At 29.6% G+C, this 22,815-nt stretch overlaps 1 long non-coding RNA gene across 1 annotated transcript in view; it reads left to right on the forward strand.

The window, feature by feature from the left end:
* LOC139872827 (uncharacterized) overlaps nucleotides 1-21,370 on the forward strand; it is a 40,042-nt gene extending 18,672 nt beyond the window's left edge. The window contains exons 2-3 of the long non-coding RNA XR_011767163.1: nucleotides 20,777-20,834; nucleotides 21,207-21,370. This is a non-coding gene — a long non-coding RNA (uncharacterized lncRNA). The remainder of the gene's footprint in view (nucleotides 1-20,776; nucleotides 20,835-21,206) is intronic.
* The last annotated feature ends 1,445 nt before the right edge of the window (nucleotides 21,371-22,815 follow it).

Raw genomic sequence — 22,815 nt, forward strand, 5'->3', positions numbered from 1 at the left:
GTGATTTGATATAATTAGTCACAAATACCCTAGGCCCTAATTTGGGGGTGTGACATAACTGGTCCCGAGATCATACACGAAACGACTGAGAAGATAGTACAAATCAAGGAGAGATTGAAAACAGCCCGTAGTCGCCAAAAGAGCTACGCCGATGTTCGAAGGAAACCATTAGAGTTTCAGATCAGTGACATGGTTATGTTAAAGGTGTCACCTTGGAAAGGTGTAATACGTTTTGGAAAAAGGGGTAAACTAAACCCAAGGTATGTAGGCCCGTTCAAGATCATCGAACGCATTGGACCGGTAGCTTATCGACTCGAGTTACCGCAACAACTCGCCGGAGTACATAATACCTTTCACGTGTCAAACCTTAAGAAGTGTCTTGCAAAGGAAGACCTCACCATTTCTCTTGAAGAAATCCATGTCGACGAGAAACTACAATTCATCGAAGAACCAATCAAAATCATGGATCGTGAAGTTAAACGGCTCAAGCAGAGCAACATACCGATCGTTAAGGTTCGTTGGAATGCTCGAAGGGGTCCCGAGTTTACTTGGGAACGAGAGGATCAAATGAAACAAAAGTATCCACACTTGTTTCCCGATGACGCAAAATAGGTACAATTTTAAAATTTCGGGACGAAATTTATTTAACGGGTAGGTACTGTAATGACCCGCACTTTTTCGATCATTCTATACTTGTAAGATTAATATTTACATAAATTAAACCTTACCAACATGATAAGCAATCCAAATTGTTGAGATTTATGTTTTTGAAAAGAGTTTTACACAACGTTTGACCGTCTAGTTTGACCGATGATATCACGAACTATATAACATATGATAATTATACGTTTGTGTATATATATGTATATATACATATTTAACATGATCTAAGAATGTTTTAATATCTCATTTTGTATTAATAACAATAAGTTATATGTATATTTTGAAACTACTAACTTAAGTTTTCAAAACGATAACCATACGCAACGTTATTTGACTTAAATACTTATGACCTATAATGTTTATACATATATCGTATAAGTAATGAATTTAATCACTTTTAAGAACTTAAATACATAAAACCATATAAGTGTATTCACAAAAGATAGCTATATTTGAATCCTCATTCCATTTTTCACAAAATTTCTATACGTATATCTAGAGTATATGTACTCGTATCATACGCAGCTTCTAGATGTATTTACTATTGGTATATACCAATAAAAATCTGCTTCTTAGCAGCCTTAAATGATTAAGAAACATGTGGAACCAACCATTTGTCAAGTAGCATGAATTATTTAGCAAGAAAACAAAGTTAGGTATCTTTTTTTTCCTTTATAACCTAAAAACGTTTTTATGCATGCACACCATTTCTTCACCCCATTTTCTCATACTTACACTTCCATTTCTCTCTCAAAATACTCTTAACTTCATACTTGATCATCTCCAAGCATTTTCTCCATCATTTAGCTTCAAAAACAACACTTAAATCTCATAAGAAAACCTTACAAAAACACTTCAAGAAATCCTTCCAAGAACACAAACTTACTTCCAATCTTTCATCCAATTCCATCACCCTTTTGGTTCTAGGTTCTTACTCCTCTTTTACAGAAACCTTGTCCAAGGAACTTGAGGTAGTATCTATGTTCATAACCTTATTCCATTCATATATATATATAGCTATCATATTTTGTGGTATACAATTTTAACAACAAGAACATAGTTTGAATGTTTTCAAACTTGTTTGCAAACTAAATAGATCCTTCTAACTTAACTTTTAAAATACTTCAAGACCTGTAATATAACTTAAATATATGCTAATTTAACAAGGTATAACATGGTTTTTCAAAGAACACCTTAAAAACTGTTTTTACGACGTCGGAGTGTAACCGGGGGCTGTTTTGGGTTGGATAATTAAAAACCATCTTAAACTTTGAATTGAAGGTTTATGTTCTGGAAAAATGATTTTTACTATGAATATGGTAACACATAAAAATTTCATGATTTAATTCAAAGTATAAGTATTTTTAGAAAAATAATCATTTAAGGTTGCCTACATAAAGGAAAAGGTTTAACTTCATAAGTTTCACTAAAGTTTTACCTATGCCGTGTGATTTTGAATACAAACTAAGATATTTACAGTTCATAGTCTTAAAGAGGAACTCGATCCAAGGAGATGGCAAGTTGAATCAACGAAAACGGAGTTGTAACGAAGAAACTATGACCGAAACAAAATTGGCTATCCAAGACTAGTTTAACTTCGGGATTAATTGGAGAAAATTAAAATAAATCACATCCTTTTAAGATAACATGATATTTTATATATATGTACTCATAATTCAATTTTATATGGTTCAGGATCACCCGTAAACAACACGAGAAGATTAATCATAAGATCCCATGTTTGTACGCAACACGTCATTTGACAACACCGGTACTTTATGTACGCAACACGTCATTTGACAACACCGGTACCGTGGGTCAAGATTAATCTCGACCAATACATATACGTTGGGGGTTTTATTTATTTCGTTGGGGGTTTATTAAACATCTAAATATGAACCATTAAAATTGAATTACTAACAACGAACTGCTAACTACGGACTAAGGAATTATAAAAAGTATTAAAAGTATAACAAGAATATATATGTGACGTTGTTTAAAAAGAAAAGGTATTGATGTATTATATATGGATAGGTTCGTGATATCAACCGGGAGACCAAGTCAAAATATATATATCTTCAAGACGAAAGTGAGTATATAGTCCCACTTTTAAACTCTAAATATTTCGGGATGAGAATACATGTATTTTATGTTTTACGTTATGGACACAAGTAACTGAAAAATATATTCTACGTTGAGTTGTACCACTGGCATACTTCCCTGTAGCTTGGTAACTAATATTTACAGCGGTATTGTAAACGCGAATCCTGTTGATAGATCTATCGGGCTTGACAACCCCAGCCGGACTGGACGACCAGTATTCAACGGTTGCACAGTACTTCGTTTCGTGACTACACTTGGTACAGTGTAGTAAGATTTCATATTAAAGGGAATATGCGACGTGATTAATTGTTAAGTATGGTTACCAAGTGCTCAACCACTTAGAATATTTTTATTAAACTGTTTATATACGAAATCTTGTGGTCTATATATATATTGCTGCCGGCACTAAACCTATATCTCACCAACTTTATGTTGACGTTTTAAACATGTTTATTCTCAGGTGATAATTAGAAGTTTCCGCTGCATTATGTTGAATTTGAGCAGGATCTTGCGTACGCATATTTGTGTCAAAAATAAGGCTGCATATCCAAGAACTTGTGTTGTAAAATATGCTAGAAATCGTGTTGTTATCATCATTTGTAAAGTTTGTAAGTCGAAGATTATCGCTAAACGATAATCATCTTTATTTCGTCCAAAGCTTGTATCAAAAATAAGAATCATGGTTTGTAATGTATAATATATGCAGTTTTTCTTTTAAAAATGTCGCATATAGAGGTCAATACCTCGCAATGAAATCATACATTATCTAACATGTTCTTACGGTTAAGGACGGGTTATGACAGATAGAGATTGTCATTCTTTACAACAAGAATGATGAATATGAGTTGAAAATATTATTTTATCAACATTGGGTAATATGGATAAAACGATTCGATTATAGGAAGAGTATAAATGAAGTTATCTTAAAAGTTTGAAATAAGAAAATATCAGTTTGCCTTAACTTTTGACATAATTAAGGGTGATTTCCGGAATTTAAGGGATTTAAAGGAAATCTTTATAATCTGTATAAGATTTGATTATCCGGTAATTAAGGAAATTAAAATTGCCTTGATTGTTGTGTCTAGAATTTTGCTATAAATTAGCTTCTTCTGTTTCATTATCTTCACCACTTCTATACTTTCTTTCTCGATTCATACTTCCAAAGATTGTGAAAATGCTCCATCCAGTTCTTATCCTGGATATTTTTCTGACTATCGTTTCTATCATTCTTCTTTTTCATTTACCCCCAGAGGAATCTGTTTACTTCTACAATTACCTTGGGGTTATAGTGTTTTTAATTCTCCCATGTCTTTATGTTGCTATACGCATTGATATACACGGTTTGTAATTTTCGTGTTGTTATCGGGCTTTATATTTTCCCTTATATGTCGGAGCTCTATGCTCTTGTTTTTCCTTCCCGACTTCAAGTCAAGCGAATAATGGTCTAGAATTCGTAGGTATGGAGTTTCGAATGATCATAATATACAAAGCAGAAGGAAAGGTAATAGCACGATTTGATTTGTCAAATTACTATAATTACTAAGGATAGAACTATCAAGAATATATGTTCTTGATATGTTCAGAGGTTAAGTAGAATGTAAAAGTCATGTAACATGGCAAATGATGATTATAAAGTCTATGAATCATCATCTTCCATTAAAAATTTAGCATGACTTACTGTAATATAATCACGTTGGCCTGACGTCATTATATTATACTAACTCATGCTTCAATTCCCAACACTACCTCAAATCATTCAAAATTTAAACTTGTATGTTTATAGAAATATAGAAACTAAAACAGTTTCCTTTATTATGTAACACAGATAGTGCGAAGTGATAAATAATTTAGGTCAAGAATAGTTATGAAGGTATCTTAAGAAATATAGAGGATATTTATAACGAAAGATACGATGATATCTTAGAATTTTCTAAGATCCAATGATAATGAGGAAAATTCTTCTGTAAGGATTTAGAATGCGTAAGGAGATCTTTTGTGGTTTTCATCAGAATTCGAATCATCTAGATTCTTTGATTACAGGTTTAGTCCTTGTGATTTGTCCATGGTCTCCTTCATGGTTAGCTCAATCCGTTTTTCAGTTCTAAATCTGAGTTTTTTCAATATGTCATTCTTTATCATCAAACTTTTGGCCATTTTGGCCATTAAGACCACCTATAGCTTTTGCTGCTTCGTCAGCATTCTCAAGGTTAACGAATCCGAATCATTGATTATCAATCCGAGGTGTTTTCAAGAATTTTGAATTTGAAGTGTTTAAGCGTAGGATGTAACCATCAATGGTTCTAATTTTGGTGGTTTGACGTGATAATTCATCACAAAATACGAATGAATATATATATGAATTTGGTAATCTTTAGGAAGATAACACCTGCTAAAGCTTTACTTGGATTCTGATATGTCAAAATTAGAATATGTAATTGAATTTGTATGAAAATGGTTGTTCTTTAGTGAACGGATACATATATCTTGTGAACGTAAGTAGTATAGTTACTGATTATTGAATCAGAATTGAAGAATGTACAATGCAACATATTAATGTGAGATATAAATATTTCTCGGGTATTACCTACCCGTTAAAATATTTTCATAATTAACAGTTTGTACAAAAGAACTTTAATTACAATCTTTATGGAGATATACGTTCATATATGTATTCTTCAAATATAATATAGATTTAATGAGTTAATATAATATTAAAATCATTTGATTTGCGGTTGGAACAAGAATAAATAATCTTCAAAACTTGAGAGATTACATAATCGTCGCGGAATATTTCTTTAATGGAGTTATGAATCAATACTTCATCGTTCATAGTTATTGATATACATCGGTATATGATGTTGGCGCTCGTGGAATTCTTGTGAAATTCACAAGACACGAATAATGTTTTCTAAAAAGTTTCGAGTACATCAAAAATGGAAGTGTAAAATCAGACATGGATTTGAATAATACACTTGATTTATTATGAAATGGAGTTTATTGTGCTGAAGCAGTGATTAACGATCATTAAGTCATTAACGAAGGATGGACATTATAGCATATTAGTGATATGAATTAACCAAGTAGTACATACTAGTTAAGATTTACACGTAATAGCTTAGTACGAAAAGATTTATTATTGTTTCAAACCATATATATATAAAGTATACATATATAATTCTTCAGGAAGAATGAGTCAATACATCTTAACTCATTATTACTAATATTCCTTGGTATCTATGGGGCTTATGATGTTGATATCCGAGGTACTGAGTGAGATGTTGAGGCGTGAAAAGCAGATGTTGTTGTTGGTGATGCTGATGCTGTTGGTGGTGATGCTGATGGTGCTTACAATACTTGTGGTGTTGGTGAAGTTGGTGGTATTGTTGGTACTAGTGGTGTTGGTTATGTTGCTGGTGTTTCTTGTGGTACTTGGGTAGTAGGCGTGAGCCTAGCTTCCAAATCGTGCACTGTTTCCTCCAGGGTTTCTACTTTTTGATCGAGTCTATGGATTTGTTCTACCCATTCCTCCGTAAGGTTTGTCAATTCTTGATATTTAGTTCGAAGTCTTCTAACTTCTTCTAATAACCCTATCTGGTTAGAATTCGGGAGTAGAGGACGAATACTGTCTTGGGCTACATCGAGTCGACCTTCGAGGCGGAAAATCCTTGCGAAAAGAGTGAAAGTGGTATTGCGAACAGGTTCGCGGGTAAGCGGATCGAGTACTCCGACGTTTGGTGGTAAGTTTGGCTCGTGATAAGGAGTACCTTCTTCATTTCTGTAACGACCCGGAAATTTCCGACCAAATTTAAACCTTAAACTCTATATGTTTCCGACACGATAAGCAAAAACCTTAATGTTGAGTCTAGAAATTCTAAAATTTAAATCTGGATAATTAATTACTTTTTTTACCAAGCCCGGCGATTCACGAACAACTGTTTGCAAATAGATATATGTTTATATATAAATAAATATGTAAAATAATATATAGAATAGCTAAAATTGTGAATTTAATAAATATATATGTGTGATTTCTATAATATATGTAGTATTATATAAAAAAAAATATATATATAGATATTAAATACTAATAGGAGTATTATTATTTTTATTATATATAAAACATAAAAATGAAATTCGATGCTTTAATTACAAATATTACTGTTAATATTACCAATACTAATATCAGAACTATTGTAATTATTATTGAAAAATATAATTTAGCATTGTATGTAATGATATTATATTTATCATTATTATTTATTATTAGATATTATTATTAAGAATTATCATCATTATAAATTATTATCATTAGAAAAGGATAAGATTGATTATTATTATCATTAATAATATTAGTATTATTATCATTATTATTAGTAATATTATAAATTTATTAGTAATTATTATCATTTTTCTTAAAAATATTACTTTAATATTAATATTATTAATATTACTATTATTTTTATTATTAAATATAATAACAGTATTTTAGTATTTATAATTATATATACTAAACTAATAATAATAAATTCTAAAAATAAATAAATCAGATAATGGAAACAGATATATATGCGTGATATATACATCACTATCAGGAATCGTTTTTTTTTCTTTTTTTTCCTATCTGATTCTTGACTTCCTTGTTCTTCTATTCCCCTGTGATTTTTGGTCGGCACTCAATCCGCTATAAACCAATATTTGATCAATTATATGCGAGGCGAATCCATAAAACACAGAAAAATTTTCGTTTATTCCTTTACATATTTTAAAACTGAAAAAAAACAAGAATTCAGACGGCTTTTCTATAGGTTTAGTTTTTCTTAGCAGTAATTCGAACTCCTTTTTATCAGTAATATCTATTACATCAAATCGATTACTACTGAATCAGGTTAATTCACTGATGATTTTTTTTTTCCAGACGATACCCTGCTTTTTTCTCAATTTAATTCACGACCCGATTTAGTATTGATTTCAAAAATGTATTAATACAATTGTACTTGTAATCTCTATCTAAAACTATTTGCAAAGTTTGATCTTTCAATTGTTATTAACGAATTTGAATTTTAAAAATCAAAGTAAGATCTCAAAAACTCAAATAAATCGTTTCCTGGGAAATTCGAACCCATTAATTTGTTTCCGGTTAAATTGATAATTCAAAAAGTTTCTTTGAAAGATTTAGAACCTCTTTTCTTTTGTAATCAAGAGTTAAAACATTCTAAATTTCAAAATCAAAATATATGTTCATATGGGTGTTGTCGAAGACTAACACAGCGTATTATTCTATTTTTTTTTCGGTTATGAAAATCAATTTAATCACAACGTGTTTGTTACAGTTATAATTTAAAAGTTCTAAAACGTGTAAATGATTTTGGCATCGATTATAAGGATAGTTGTTTCGGTTCTGTGAAGAAGAAGTAGGAAGAAGAAGGGGTAGTAGGAAACTTAAATAAATTCAAACGCATGCTAATAATCACAGATATGTTAATTCGGAGTAATGGTTTGAGAGTGGTTGTGTGTTCGAGAGGTCCCGGGTTCGAACCCGGGCTGCTGCAGTTACATTTTTTTTTGAGCCAATTTAATGAGGTAGTCTTATTTATTATTATTATTAATATTATTATTATTATTATTATTATTAAAATAACATTCTTATTAAGATTATAATTTTTGTTAATATAACTAGAACTATAAATTGTCATTTCTAAAAATATTATTATTAATAAGTATTATTATAAAAGTTATTATTTTTATTATTATTAATAGACTTTTCATTTTATTAAAAATTATTATATTCATCATTATTTTATTTATCACTGATCAATATCAATATTATTACAAATAGATATTCATATATAACAATTTCATTTCTATAATATTAGTAATACATATTACTATATATATATATATATTTTTATATACTAATTAAGTTATAAAAGATATTAATTGATACATAAATATATTTTTATCATATAAAAACCCTAGTATAAGTTTTTATTTATAATTTGTTATAAAGAGGGATAAATATTAGTATATATATATATATATAAAATATATAAAATGAATATATTAAATTTAACTAAATAACATATAATATAACAAGCTTATAATTAATAACAAAATATATATAAACTTGCTTGATTATAATTATGTGTATTAATAAATATACAAAATGATATAGGTTCGTGAATCGAAGGCCAACCTTATAAGTTACCAATGGTGTTATATGTATTTTTACTACAAAATACATTAGGTGAGTATATAGTCCCTTTTTGAACTTTAAATATTTTTGGGATGAGAATACATGCACTGTTTTTATAAATGATTTACGTTATGGACACAAGTGACTAAAATTACGTTCTACATGGGTTTGAATCAAAAATCCCCTAGCTTGGTAACTTTAACTATTGGTTTATGAACTGGTAGGCGCGAATCCTAAAGATAGATCTATCGGGTTTTACACCCCCACCCAGATGTTGTTCTAGTAAACTAGAAGAACGGGTGTTTAGTACTTCGAGGTTAACGGAACGCACTTGATTCGGTGCACATATTATTATAACTCAGGGGTACACACTCTTGTTAAGGCTAGTTACCAGGTGCCCACTGCTTGGAATGCTTTTCATACACTTGCGAGTGTATTATGTGTTTATATATGAAATCTTGTGGTCCATGGTTGTTATAACGCTGTTAGCATTAAACCTATATATCTCACCAACTTTATGTTGACTTTTTAAAGCATGTTATTCTCAGGTACGAATTAAGTCTTCCGCTGTGCTTTTGCTCATGTTAAGGACCTTACTTGGAGTCGATCATCGCAATGGAACCAACTGTTGAAGACTCCGTCCGGATGGATTAGTTCGGGTTACTACAGTTGGTATCAGAGCGTTGGTCTTAGTGAACCAGGTCTTGCATTAGTGTGTCTGACTAGTAGTTGTTAGAATACATTAATGAGTCTGGACTTTGACCGTGTCTATATGTCAAAAGTTTTGCTTATCATATTTAGTCGGAAATTATGTGCTTATCATCCTTAGGAATTGCCTGCTTAGTATTCTTAAGTCTAGACACGTCTTACTGCATTTAGTGCATCGATAGTGTATAGACAAAATTCGTATCCTAGCGTATCTGTTACTATAGACATTGCCTGACGAATTTCAAAGATTATCCGCAAATTACGAGATTTTGAGTATTATAAATACATATGTAAGTTATGTATTGAAGAACATCAAACCCAACTTCTATAATTTATCCCAAACCAAAAATTCATTCCCCGACTATACAAGATGAACTCCGCGTCCAGTTCGAATTCCTCCGACTCCGACAGCTACGCTGATATGGATTTTCATTCGGGCTCCGAAGGCAGCGTCACCGGAATAGATCAACTAATTTCCCATCATCTATTCTGGATGAATTGGGGATGGGTTCGTAGTGTACCAAATTATTGGAGACAAGAAGAAGGTGATCCCTTTCACCCACCAAATTGCCCTATTGACGACGAACCTGAAGCACTTACCGGCGAACCTGTTCGAGAAACCATTTTCTCTCTCATTTCTCGAGTATCTCGTCACGATTATATCCTATCCCATATTTCGGATCTTGTTCATTCGCTCACCCCAACCGCCAATCATCCTGGTATACTAGCAGAAATTAACGAACTACATGCTCGAGTAATGGCTTTGGAGAATCTGGTGCGAAGGTTACAAACACCAGCGGCAGCACCGGAAGCATAACCAGTATCTCCAGCAACATCGACATCGCAATCTCCAGTACCAGCACCATCAATAGTATCATCATCATCAACGTCAATGGTATCCTTATCACCCTCAAACCACAATCCCGTCTTAAATCTCAACGTCACAAATTACACCTCGAGTATAATCACCGTTCTACGTATCGCTCTATCCACTTTATTTTCGTTCTACATATCGTCCTACATTGATTATCTTCGATCTACGTACCATTTTACCTTATTACTTTCGTTCAATATGGCGACTAAGTAATCTCTAATGCTTTAGAGATTATGTAATCTAGTATTGACGATAAATCAAATGAGTATAATATCTTGTTGACTCATTAAATCTATGATTACATCTGATGAAAATATATATGCAAGTATATTTTCATAAAGATTGTAATTAAAAATTCTTTTGTACAAACTGTTAATGATGAAAATATTTTAACGGGTGGGTAGTACCCGAGGAATATTTAGAATTCACATTAATAAGTTACACTGTACATTCTTCGAATCTGATTCAACGATCATTTACTATCCTACTTACAACTACCGATATACGTATCCGTTCACCACAGAATAACCATTTCTATTCAAATTTCATATTTGGATTTTGACCTATCAGAATTCAACAAGTGGCATAATGAAGAAAACATTGGATATAATAAAATTTGTTAGAAACAAACGAATTAACTAATTGAAATATTGTTAAGGATTCCATGCTAACTGTTCCGGCTAACTGTTCCCAGCTAACATTTAATTTATCGCAATTTACATTCTCGCAATTTTATTTATTGTCATTTAATTTCTGATATTTACTTTTACGCACTATAAATAACGGGACACGTATGCAAGATTTCGACTTATCATATCGACCCATCTATATATATATTTCGGAACAACCATAGACACTCTATATGTGAAGGTGGGAGTTGGCTATACAGGGTCGGAGTTGATTCCAAAATATATATATACTTTGAGTTGTGATCGACACCGAGACCGGTACACGGGTCACGATATGTATTATTTAATTCGAATATTATATATTAAATTATATATGAATCATTGAACCATCGGACTATTGGACTGCTAACTTTGGACAATTAAAATGAATTAAATTAAAATATTGATTATAACATATGAAACTAAATAATTCTTCAAGCTTGCCACTTGATTTCACCTTAAACCTCATTTGTATCTCGACAATTACAATCAGTGTTCAAATCTATCATGATTCTTGAAAACACCTCGATCGAGAAGTTGAATCTGCCGCACCTCGTCTACAGAAGAAAGGTTTATGCATACAGTGATGCATCTGAAAACTTTCGAAACCGAAAGTCATAAATTAAATCGTACCTGCGTCGAATTCCTTATCATTCATTAGCAAAAACAACTTTACGGATTCCTTTCAAAGTAACCAATTTTGTCACAGCTTCAGCAGGTCAACTTCGACTCCTCCGAAAGACTATTCTTATTATAACCTCGATATTTATACCTTGTCCTTTCGCCGTCGTTACCGGAGAACCTTTTATATTCCACGATATCATCACCAGATGTACCAGCAGCTCGTCATTTCTTCGATGGAATCTGTAATCTGTATTTTGAAAATCTCGCATAACTTCTCGAGTTATACCTACAACGTCTATCTCTAAGAATTTCATACCTCGAATGTGAAGTTTCTGAAAAATGTTTTGAACTATGAGGTAGTTCTTGAAATGCTGACGAAGCAGCATGTTGTAGATGGCCTTAATGACCAAAAGTTGATGATAAAAGAAAGAAGTGTTAGGAACGCTCGATAGAAAATTTGATACTGAAAACCGGATTGAGCAAACTGTGAAGGAGACTCTAAACAAGTTACAAGGACTAAACTTGTACATAAAGAATCATGACGATTCTGCAGCAAACACCTTGCTTCTGAATCTAAACCCTTACGGGTCAATTTTCATTATCATCCTTCGACATTAGAAATTTCAAGATATTATCACATTTTTCATTATAAATATCCTCAATATTTCTGAAGATATTTTCACAACTATTCCTAACTGGGATCATTTATCTCTCCGTAACATCTGCATTACAACATAAAGGAAACTGTGTTAGTTTCTAAATCCTTCGAGTTTAAAATAGGAATGTTCTGAAGCAGTGTTGGGAACTGATGCATGAATTAGTATAATATAATGAAACTTGATCAACTTCATTATATTACAGTAAGTCATGTTAAGTTTCTAATGGAATGTGATGATTCACAGTACCGTCATCATGTGCCATGTTACACGGCTCTTACATTCTATCCAATTCCGAAACGTATTAAGAACAAATCATCTTGATAGTTCTATTTTCCTGGATATTCTGGTAATTTGACAAATCAAAATGTTGCCATTAAGAATATCTTTAAATAAGAATTAAGGAGAAAGAGTAGAAGATGTGGGATATGGAAATAAGGAAACGAAGAGGGTAGTTTTATAAGTATCCGACAAAGAAATCACAACAGATTTGCCGCATTAAATCAAAGGAGATCCTGTTTCCTAAGTCGCCGAAGAACCAAATCTTATTACGAAAGATTTTCTTTAAATCTCGTGAATCCCGGAATTCAATCATAACCACAACATCGGTTAGAATAAATCCATACTTACTTATTTCATTCATTTGTGATAGCTTCACTCGTACGCTTCACATGATCGAATTGTTTTATCTATATTAATCAATAATGATAAAACTCTATATATCAACTCATATTCGTCATAAAAACAATTTTATTGTTAGCCATGACGACCTCACTCAAATTTCGAGGACGAAATTTTTTTAACGGGTGGGTACTGTAACGACCCGGAAATTTCCGACCAAATTTAAACCTTAAACTCTATATGTTTCCGACACGATAAGCAAAAACCTTAATGTTGAGTCTAGAAATTCTAAAATTTAAATCTGGATAATTAATTACTTTTTTTACCAAGCCCGGCGATTCACGAACAACTGTTTGCAAATAGATATATGTTTATATATAAATAAATATGTAAAATAATATATAGAATAGCTAAAATTGTGAATTTAATAAATATATATGTGTGATTTCTATAATATATGTAGTATTATATAAAAAAAAATATATATATAGATATTAAATACTAATAGGAGTATTATTATTTTTATTATATATAAAACATAAAAATGAAATTCGATGCTTTAATTACAAATATTACTGTTAATATTACCAATACTAATATCAGAACTATTGTAATTATTATTGAAAAATATAATTTAGCATTGTATGTAATGATATTATATTTATCATTATTATTTATTATTAGATATTATTATTAAGAATTATCATCATTATAAATTATTATCATTAGAAAAGGATAAGATTGATTATTATTATCATTAATAATATTAGTATTATTATCATTATTATTAGTAATATTATAAATTTATTAGTAATTATTATCATTTTTCTTAAAAATATTACTTTAATATTAATATTATTAATATTACTATTATTTTTATTATTAAATATAATAACAGTATTTTAGTATTTATAATTATATATACTAAACTAATAATAATAAATTCTAAAAATAAATAAATCAGATAATGGAAACAGATATATATGCGTGATATATACATCACTATCAGGAATCGTTTTTTTTTCTTTTTTTTCCTATCTGATTCTTGACTTCCTTGTTCTTCTATTCCCCTGTGATTTTTGGTCGGCACTCAATCCGCTATAAACCAATATTTGATCAATTATATGCGAGGCGAATCCATAAAACACAGAAAAATTTTCGTTTATTCCTTTACATATTTTAAAACTGAAAAAAAACAAGAATTCAGACGGCTTTTCTATAGGTTTAGTTTTTCTTAGCAGTAATTCGAACTCCTTTTTATCAGTAATATCTATTACATCAAATCGATTACTACTGAATCAGGTTAATTCACTGATGATTTTTTTTTTCCAGACGATACCCTGCTTTTTTCTCAATTTAATTCACGACCCGATTTAGTATTGATTTCAAAAATGTATTAATACAATTGTACTTGTAATCTCTATCTAAAACTATTTGCAAAGTTTGATCTTTCAATTGTTATTAACGAATTTGAATTTTAAAAATCAAAGTAAGATCTCAAAAACTCAAATAAATCGTTTCCTGGGAAATTCGAACCCATTAATTTGTTTCCGGTTAAATTGATAATTCAAAAAGTTTCTTTGAAAGATTTAGAACCTCTTTTCTTTTGTAATCAAGAGTTAAAACATTCTAAATTTCAAAATCAAAATATATGTTCATATGGGTGTTGTCGAAGACTAACACAGCGTATTATTCTATTTTTTTTTCGGTTATGAAAATCAATTTAATCACAACGTGTTTGTTACAGTTATAATTTAAAAGTTCTAAAACGTGTAAATGATTTTGGCATCGATTATAAGGATAGTTGTTTCGGTTCTGTGAAGAAGAAGTAGGAAGAAGAAGGGGTAGTAGGAAACTTAAATAAATTCAAACGCATGCTAATAATCACAGATATGTTAATTCGGAGTAATGGTTTGAGAGTGGTTGTGTGTTCGAGAGGTCCCGGGTTCGAACCCGGGCTGCTGCAGTTACATTTTTTTTTGAGCCAATTTAATGAGGTAGTCTTATTTATTATTATTATTAATATTATTATTATTATTATTATTATTAAAATAACATTCTTATTAAGATTATAATTTTTGTTAATATAACTAGAACTATAAATTGTCATTTCTAAAAATATTATTATTAATAAGTATTATTATAAAAGTTATTATTTTTATTATTATTAATAGACTTTTCATTTTATTAAAAATTATTATATTCATCATTATTTTATTTATCACTGATCAATATCAATATTATTACAAATAGATATTCATATATAACAATTTCATTTCTATAATATTAGTAATACATATTACTATATATATATATATATTTTTATATACTAATTAAGTTATAAAAGATATTAATTGATACATAAATATATTTTTATCATATAAAAACCCTAGTATAAGTTTTTATTTATAATTTGTTATAAAGAGGGATAAATATTAGTATATATATATATATATAAAATATATAAAATGAATATATTAAATTTAACTAAATAACATATAATATAACAAGCTTATAATTAATAACAAAATATATATAAACTTGCTTGATTATAATTATGTGTATTAATAAATATACAAAATGATATAGGTTCGTGAATCGAAGGCCAACCTTATAAGTTACCAATGGTGTTATATGTATTTTTACTACAAAATACATTAGGTGAGTATATAGTCCCTTTTTGAACTTTAAATATTTTTGGGATGAGAATACATGCACTGTTTTTATAAATGATTTACGTTATGGACACAAGTGACTAAAATTACGTTCTACATGGGTTTGAATCAAAAATCCCCTAGCTTGGTAACTTTAACTATTGGTTTATGAACTGGTAGGCGCGAATCCTAAAGATAGATCTATCGGGTTTTACACCCCCACCCAGATGTTGTTCTAGTAAACTAGAAGAACGGGTGTTTAGTACTTCGAGGTTAACGGAACGCACTTGATTCGGTGCACATATTATTATAACTCAGGGGTACACACTCTTGTTAAGGCTAGTTACCAGGTGCCCACTGCTTGGAATGCTTTTCATACACTTGCGAGTGTATTATGTGTTTATATATGAAATCTTGTGGTCCATGGTTGTTATAACGCTGTTAGCATTAAACCTATATATCTCACCAACTTTATGTTGACTTTTTAAAGCATGTTATTCTCAGGTACGAATTAAGTCTTCCGCTGTGCTTTTGCTCATGTTAAGGACCTTACTTGGAGTCGATCATCGCAATGGAACCAACTGTTGAAGACTCCGTCCGGATGGATTAGTTCGGGTTACTACAATTTCTCCATAGGGTGAGTATTTCGCGAACCCATCCCCATTTTCTGAAGAAATCTCGGTAATTGATCGGTGGGTGTGCTCCCGTCATGCTATCTTCGGAGCTAGAGGAACTTGAGGAATCAGGTGAGAAATCCATATTATGTGTTTGGAATAAGTTTTGATATGAAATGGGTGTTGAATATTGAATGATATATTCGTCTCCTTGAATACGTATATATAGAAAAAGATTTCCATAATTTACTGAGAAAATTTAAGAAACGTGTTAGACAAAGTCTATTGGGATAGATATGATAAGATATGATTTGTCTATACTCCATTTATGCAATAATTGCAGTATGACGTGTCTAGATTAAAAATGATAAGTATGTAATCAGATAATGATTAAAGACTTTCAATTCGTAATGGCCTATTCAGGTCTAGGGCTTGAGCTATAGGATCCTTTAAATTGGTAATCCAAACCCTTCCATTCTAGAGTTTCGTAGACGCCATCCGTCAAGAAAATTCAATGATAAAAAATAACGAGAAAACAAAGATTTAAAAGTAACGAATATGAGTAGTGATGACATTATAATATCTTTGAGATTCTCGATAACTCAATGACATTTTCCGGTTCGAAAATCGATGCATAAAGGCATAAAGCATATAGGTGCGTGGTATAACAAGGAAGTTATATACGTTTGATTATGAATAGTAACAAATATTGGAGTTTCAAAAATCATGGATAATATTTCATGTAATACATATGTAATACACAAAACCATGATAGATGACATAGGAATGTCGAGAACGGTGTCGCATTTAAATGTGGTGGCGGAATTGAATAGTACTTAGGAGAATGAGTAGAGTTCTTAGATTGGCTCGGCATTCTAAGATAAGTAAAGTTTCTAAAGTATAGTGTAGCATTTAACAGTTAAAGGCAACAATTAAAGGCACTATAGTCAAAGGAAGTTGTAGTCCTACATTGCTAAGGTATCTAATTGTATAAGGCACACTTAAAATGCAATCCTGGTTCTCCACAACAGCCTGCTCTAATACCAATCTGTCACACCCCAAAATGGACCAGGGGTAATTGTGACCAATCATATCATAACACAGTTGTATAAGCGAGAACGACTCTAAATGAGACGTTTTATTTATTAAATAAACAGCGAAAGCATTATTCAAAGTTTTACATCATAAGAGTATAGTAAATGGAAAATGTCTTAAACAAAATGATAAATATGAATGATGGACTCCATGCAAGCAGCAAAGCATACATCAATCATCTAGTAGCAAGTAGCAGCTAGCTCAATCATCACATGAGACAAAATACGCTTAAAGTGTCAACCAAAAAGGTTGAGTGAAATTCATAGGTTTATAAATAATATCCAAAGTTTTAGACTGCAAGATTTAGTTTAAAGTTGATCAATATAGATATATCAATCTAAAAGTGTTGCTGCAGTTTGTAATATCGCTACTAAACAATTTACCCTATGACACCTTGTACTGTCAGTGTCATGGAATCATTATTATGTAACCAAAGACCAACGGTCAAATGGTTAGAGACGTTACTCTCAATAGGCCTAATCACAATAATTAAGTTTGCATTTAAACGTAGCAATTGACGATATTACGGTAGGGATTTAGCATGAATCAAAGCATGACAGCATAGTTAACAATTTAGTACTTGTGTCTAAGCGTAAAATAGTTATAAAGCAAGCATGTGTCTCACCCCAAAAGTTATAAAACAGTTATGAAACAGTAAAAAGTGGGGCTATGAAGTTCACCTTAGTAGCACAAAAGAGTATTCAACGAAAGAATTGAACGGAAGGACGTGACCGAGATCTCAACCTAGAGATAGAACGTATGATCAGACATTGCCTAACAGACAATAGTATATAGTACTATATTGATAGTAATGGTTCACTAAATAATTTCCATTTTCGGAAGGTAACTATTTATGGAAAGTTTCCACTTATAGTAATTTTCCAATTTTAGAAAGTTCGGGTTAATCTTTAGCAAGACGTTGTATAACTTTACTCAAACTTCGTTGCTATCAAATAAGTCAGGAATGACCAGATTTAACCGGGGGCCCAGGACTCTTGACCAGAATCTAAGTCATGGCATTCAAGATCCACAAGCTTACCCATAAATGGCAACCTAGACATCATTCACTTACGACCGTGAGTAGCGATGAAGTTCACATGAATTGTACATTATCTTTGATTAACCTTCACTTTAGGTTTATATGTTATTATATATGTTATATTATATTTATTGATGTATTAACAATTTGATTATCTTATATTATATACTATAAGTTATTATTATTAAATTAGTATAGTTATAAAATAAGTGTTTATTAATAATGTATTGTTATTAACTTACATTATAAGCATTATACTTTATTATATAGTATACTTAGTTATTAACCGTAAGTTATAATAATAATATTAATTTAGTATATGTAATATACTTATGTTAATCGAAAATCATACTAATATATGTTAATTCGAATATTAATTCATTAAATATTATATTTATAATTTTTATAAATTTAGTTAATTATACAATTCAGTAGGATATTTTATAAAAATAATTTTATCAAGTTTTTGTATTTATTTCCCACTTTTCTTTATATATATATACTCGGTTTATATTAATCAAATTTAATTAGGTAATAAATATTAAATCGACCTAAATAAATAATTTTATATTTTTTATAGGTTCTATATTATGTAAAAATGTTATAAAAATTATTAAATAAAATTTTATATCAAAATATTATTTATTTAATGTTTTCTAATTATTTAACCATTGTAATCGGCCTATAATTAAATAAATAGGAAAAATAATTTAAAATTAATTTTTATATTTTTTTAAAGTATATAGTGATGCTACTAATTATATAAAAATTTTATAAAAATATTTAATACACGTTTGTATTTATTTTGTATTTTCTTTATTATTTCTCTCGGTTTAGAATAATGCAAAAGTAAATTATTTTTAAATACTAATCATCCCATTTATTTAATTTTTATAATTTTAGCTTGTTTATAAAAGTATAATAATCTCAAAAAAAAATTATTATTATTTTTATTACTGTTTAATATTTTATTATGAATTTTATATTGTTTTTATATTTAAATACTACATAATTCGTATTTAATTATAATTAATATTCCATAAATTATCAAAATTATTTTTATACATCATAATACTTATAATACTAATTATAACATGTAAAAATAATTTATATATATTAAATTCGAATTTTTAAAGAATATACAAAAATATAAAATCAATTCGATAAAAAATATAGAAAATACCTCAAGTACTTTCCCAAGTTTGTGAGAGAGTTTTTCCAAAGATTTGATACAAGTTTTTATGTAATGGAAGTGGGTATTTATAGAAAAAAAATGATTGGTGAAAAGAAAAAATATAAATAAAATAAAGGTGCCAATTTTGACAAAAAATAAAAACATGTTAAAAATGTTTTTAATAAGTTTTTGTATTTGAAAATATTTAGTCAAAATTCATGGGCTCATTATTTAATTTAAAAAAAAAATCTTATTTCTTTTTATTTTTATTTTTTTATAAGCTAAAAATATATATAATGATTAAAATAACTTATCATTTAATTAATAATTATGTTACATATAGTTTTAAATATAATACGCATTAATATTAACTAAAGTTATTTTATATAATTAGTGTAAACTTTAGTTAACAGAACGTGTCGACTAAAAATAAATATTTGATCAATGTCAAATTTAATTATATATTACGTATGGATAACAACCCTATAGTCAAATTAGTCAATTCATGTATGGAAATATGAGGGTTGTTATAATTAAGTAAATTGATACTCAAACAAGTCGGTTGGTTTTTTATTTTTACAAGTACAAGGCTAAAGGATATATACAATGAAAAGGAAGTAAAAGAATCTATGTTTATTATTGTGTAGGATCTATAAATATTTTGTTTATCCACTATCAGTATACACACTGTTGCATTTCCTAATTACATTATTACATACATATTTACTTCCTTACAAGTTCAAAATCAAATTATATAAAAACCAAAATAAAGATTGACATACATCTTCTATTTTTATTTGGTCCAACATGAACAAACTAAGGAGTTGCTGGCCAGGTTTCACCTTAGTGCTAGAAATGTCCAGGTTATGTGTTTTTTTTTTATTGTGTAAGTTTTGCCACCTATCAGTTAGGTGACACTTTTAGATGTAATTTGTTTGTGGCGCATCCATTATAGTATCTACTGATTTCTATGCGGTATTTTTGTTGTGAATTTAACCTTTTATATAATCAGTACCTAACATTTACTCATGTGGTGATAGTTTACTCAATTTTATAATAATTTTTTTTTTTTTTTTTTTTTTGTGTCCAGAAATTGAAGGGAGCATGTCAAAAGCCACTTTTTGAAGCGTTGCAAATGATTAAATAAGGTATTTTAAGGTTTTCTTTATATATACGTTTTGTTAATAAGCTAATAGAGTGTGTCGATCAATGTCGACATATCTGTAATGTGCGCTTTTTGCTTTCTTGGGGCTGAGTTCAGTTCTTCTTTTTGCTTTCTTGGGGCTGAGATATTTGTTAGGCACAATGGTAATCTAGATCATGTATAAGAATGTGTACCAAGGGTGTTGTTTTGTTATCAAGGACTATTTTTAAGTTATTGTTTTGTATGTTGTGGTTTCTTCCTGTTAACCTGGATTGCTATTTCCATATCACATGTAATCAGTAAATTAGATACGAGATATTTTATTAAAGTTTTATTACGCAATGAAACTACGGTTACAAAAACAGGTTCTATGTAGGTTGAAACGGGTTCAGACTAGATGGATGCTTACGGTGTGGTGTACCTCAATTAACTTCTGTGAAAGAAACACCAATATGTAGCTTAGCATTTCCTATACATTGTAAAGGTTTGTGACTTTTAATTTAGGAAAGTGATGTCCTTGCCCGTTAAGACACTTAGATCGGTTCTACATTATTTTGTTGATATATATTGAAATAAACATTTTGCAATTTTTATAGTAACAGTAGTACTATCATGATTATTAAATGTGATTAGTTCTTTTTAGTCTTATTAGGGCCCGCCGTACAACGCACGGGCTCTTAAAGGCTAGTATTAGTATGATACAATTGAATGCCCGTGGCAAAAGAAATGTAGTATATGGAGTTTCCTATTTGAAGTTTTAGCATGAGTGGATTATAAACATATTTCGCAGTTCCCCTCGCAGGCAAAAGCTCTAATATTACTTTGAACCACTTTGAGCGGTGTATAGTTGCTTTGTTCATTTGATTATTACTATTACCACTATGAAATAACTCAATAAGAGTTGCTATTTTTGCACTTATCAAAATAAAAATAGTAATTAGGATTATATACCACGTATGAACATATATAACTACTAACAATTCATCGTTTATATGCTCGATCTATCAAGTAGGAATTGTAATGGAGAGTTTAAATGGTAGTTGAATATAAATATATATATATAAATAAATAAATAAATGGTAGTTGAATATAATATATATATAGATAAATAAATAAATAAATAAGTTAAATCTGCACGCAGATTGACTCAATCTGCACAAAAAAAAAAAGTTAAATCTGCACAGAAAAAAAAGTCAATCTGCAAAAAAAAAAAAAATGTCAATCTGCACGAGTTCCATGAGTTCTCTACTACCTTTGGTTCTCCATGGATCCTCACTATATATATATATATATATATATATATATATATATATATATATATATATATATATATATATATATATATATATATTCAACTACCATTTAAACTGTGCATTGCAAATTTCTAATGTAAATCAATGGTTCCTGCTATGAGTTTTTTAAATTTTAATTATAGAATTATTCTAAAATATTAGAAAACCCCGTAGGGTGTATTGTATTATTGATCAACTATATATAGAGTATATGAACATACAAAACCCTAATGCTAAAGCCTAACGGACCGAGCGCGTCTATACAATTGGGCCAGACTATAACTATACACTAATACTCCCCCGCAGTTTAAGCGGGAGGTAAATTACAAATGCTCGAACTGAAACGAAAATACATAAATACATGATATAAACATAAACATAAACATAAACATAAACAAAGCTAAAAATATGTCTTGTGTCTTTATACTTGATCTTAGAAAGTCTCTGCCTTGTCATTTAGCAAGAGGTTAGTTTGGCAAATCATAAGAAGATAGATATGGAAGTGATTGGATAGAAGATTTAAAAGGGAATTGAACTTACAAAATTATAAAAGAAAAAAGAAGTGCGGAATATAAAAGAAAGAAAATTAGAAAGTGGTGGATAAAAGGAAATAATCAATCTTAGAAAATAAGAGATATAAGAAAAAAATAGGACCGATACATTTTTTTTTTTTTTTTTAAGAATATGAACGAA

Source organism: Rutidosis leptorrhynchoides, chromosome 1, assembly GCF_046630445.1.
Source record: "Rutidosis leptorrhynchoides isolate AG116_Rl617_1_P2 chromosome 1, CSIRO_AGI_Rlap_v1, whole genome shotgun sequence".
NCBI lineage: Eukaryota > Viridiplantae > Streptophyta > Magnoliopsida > Asterales > Asteraceae > Rutidosis > Rutidosis leptorrhynchoides.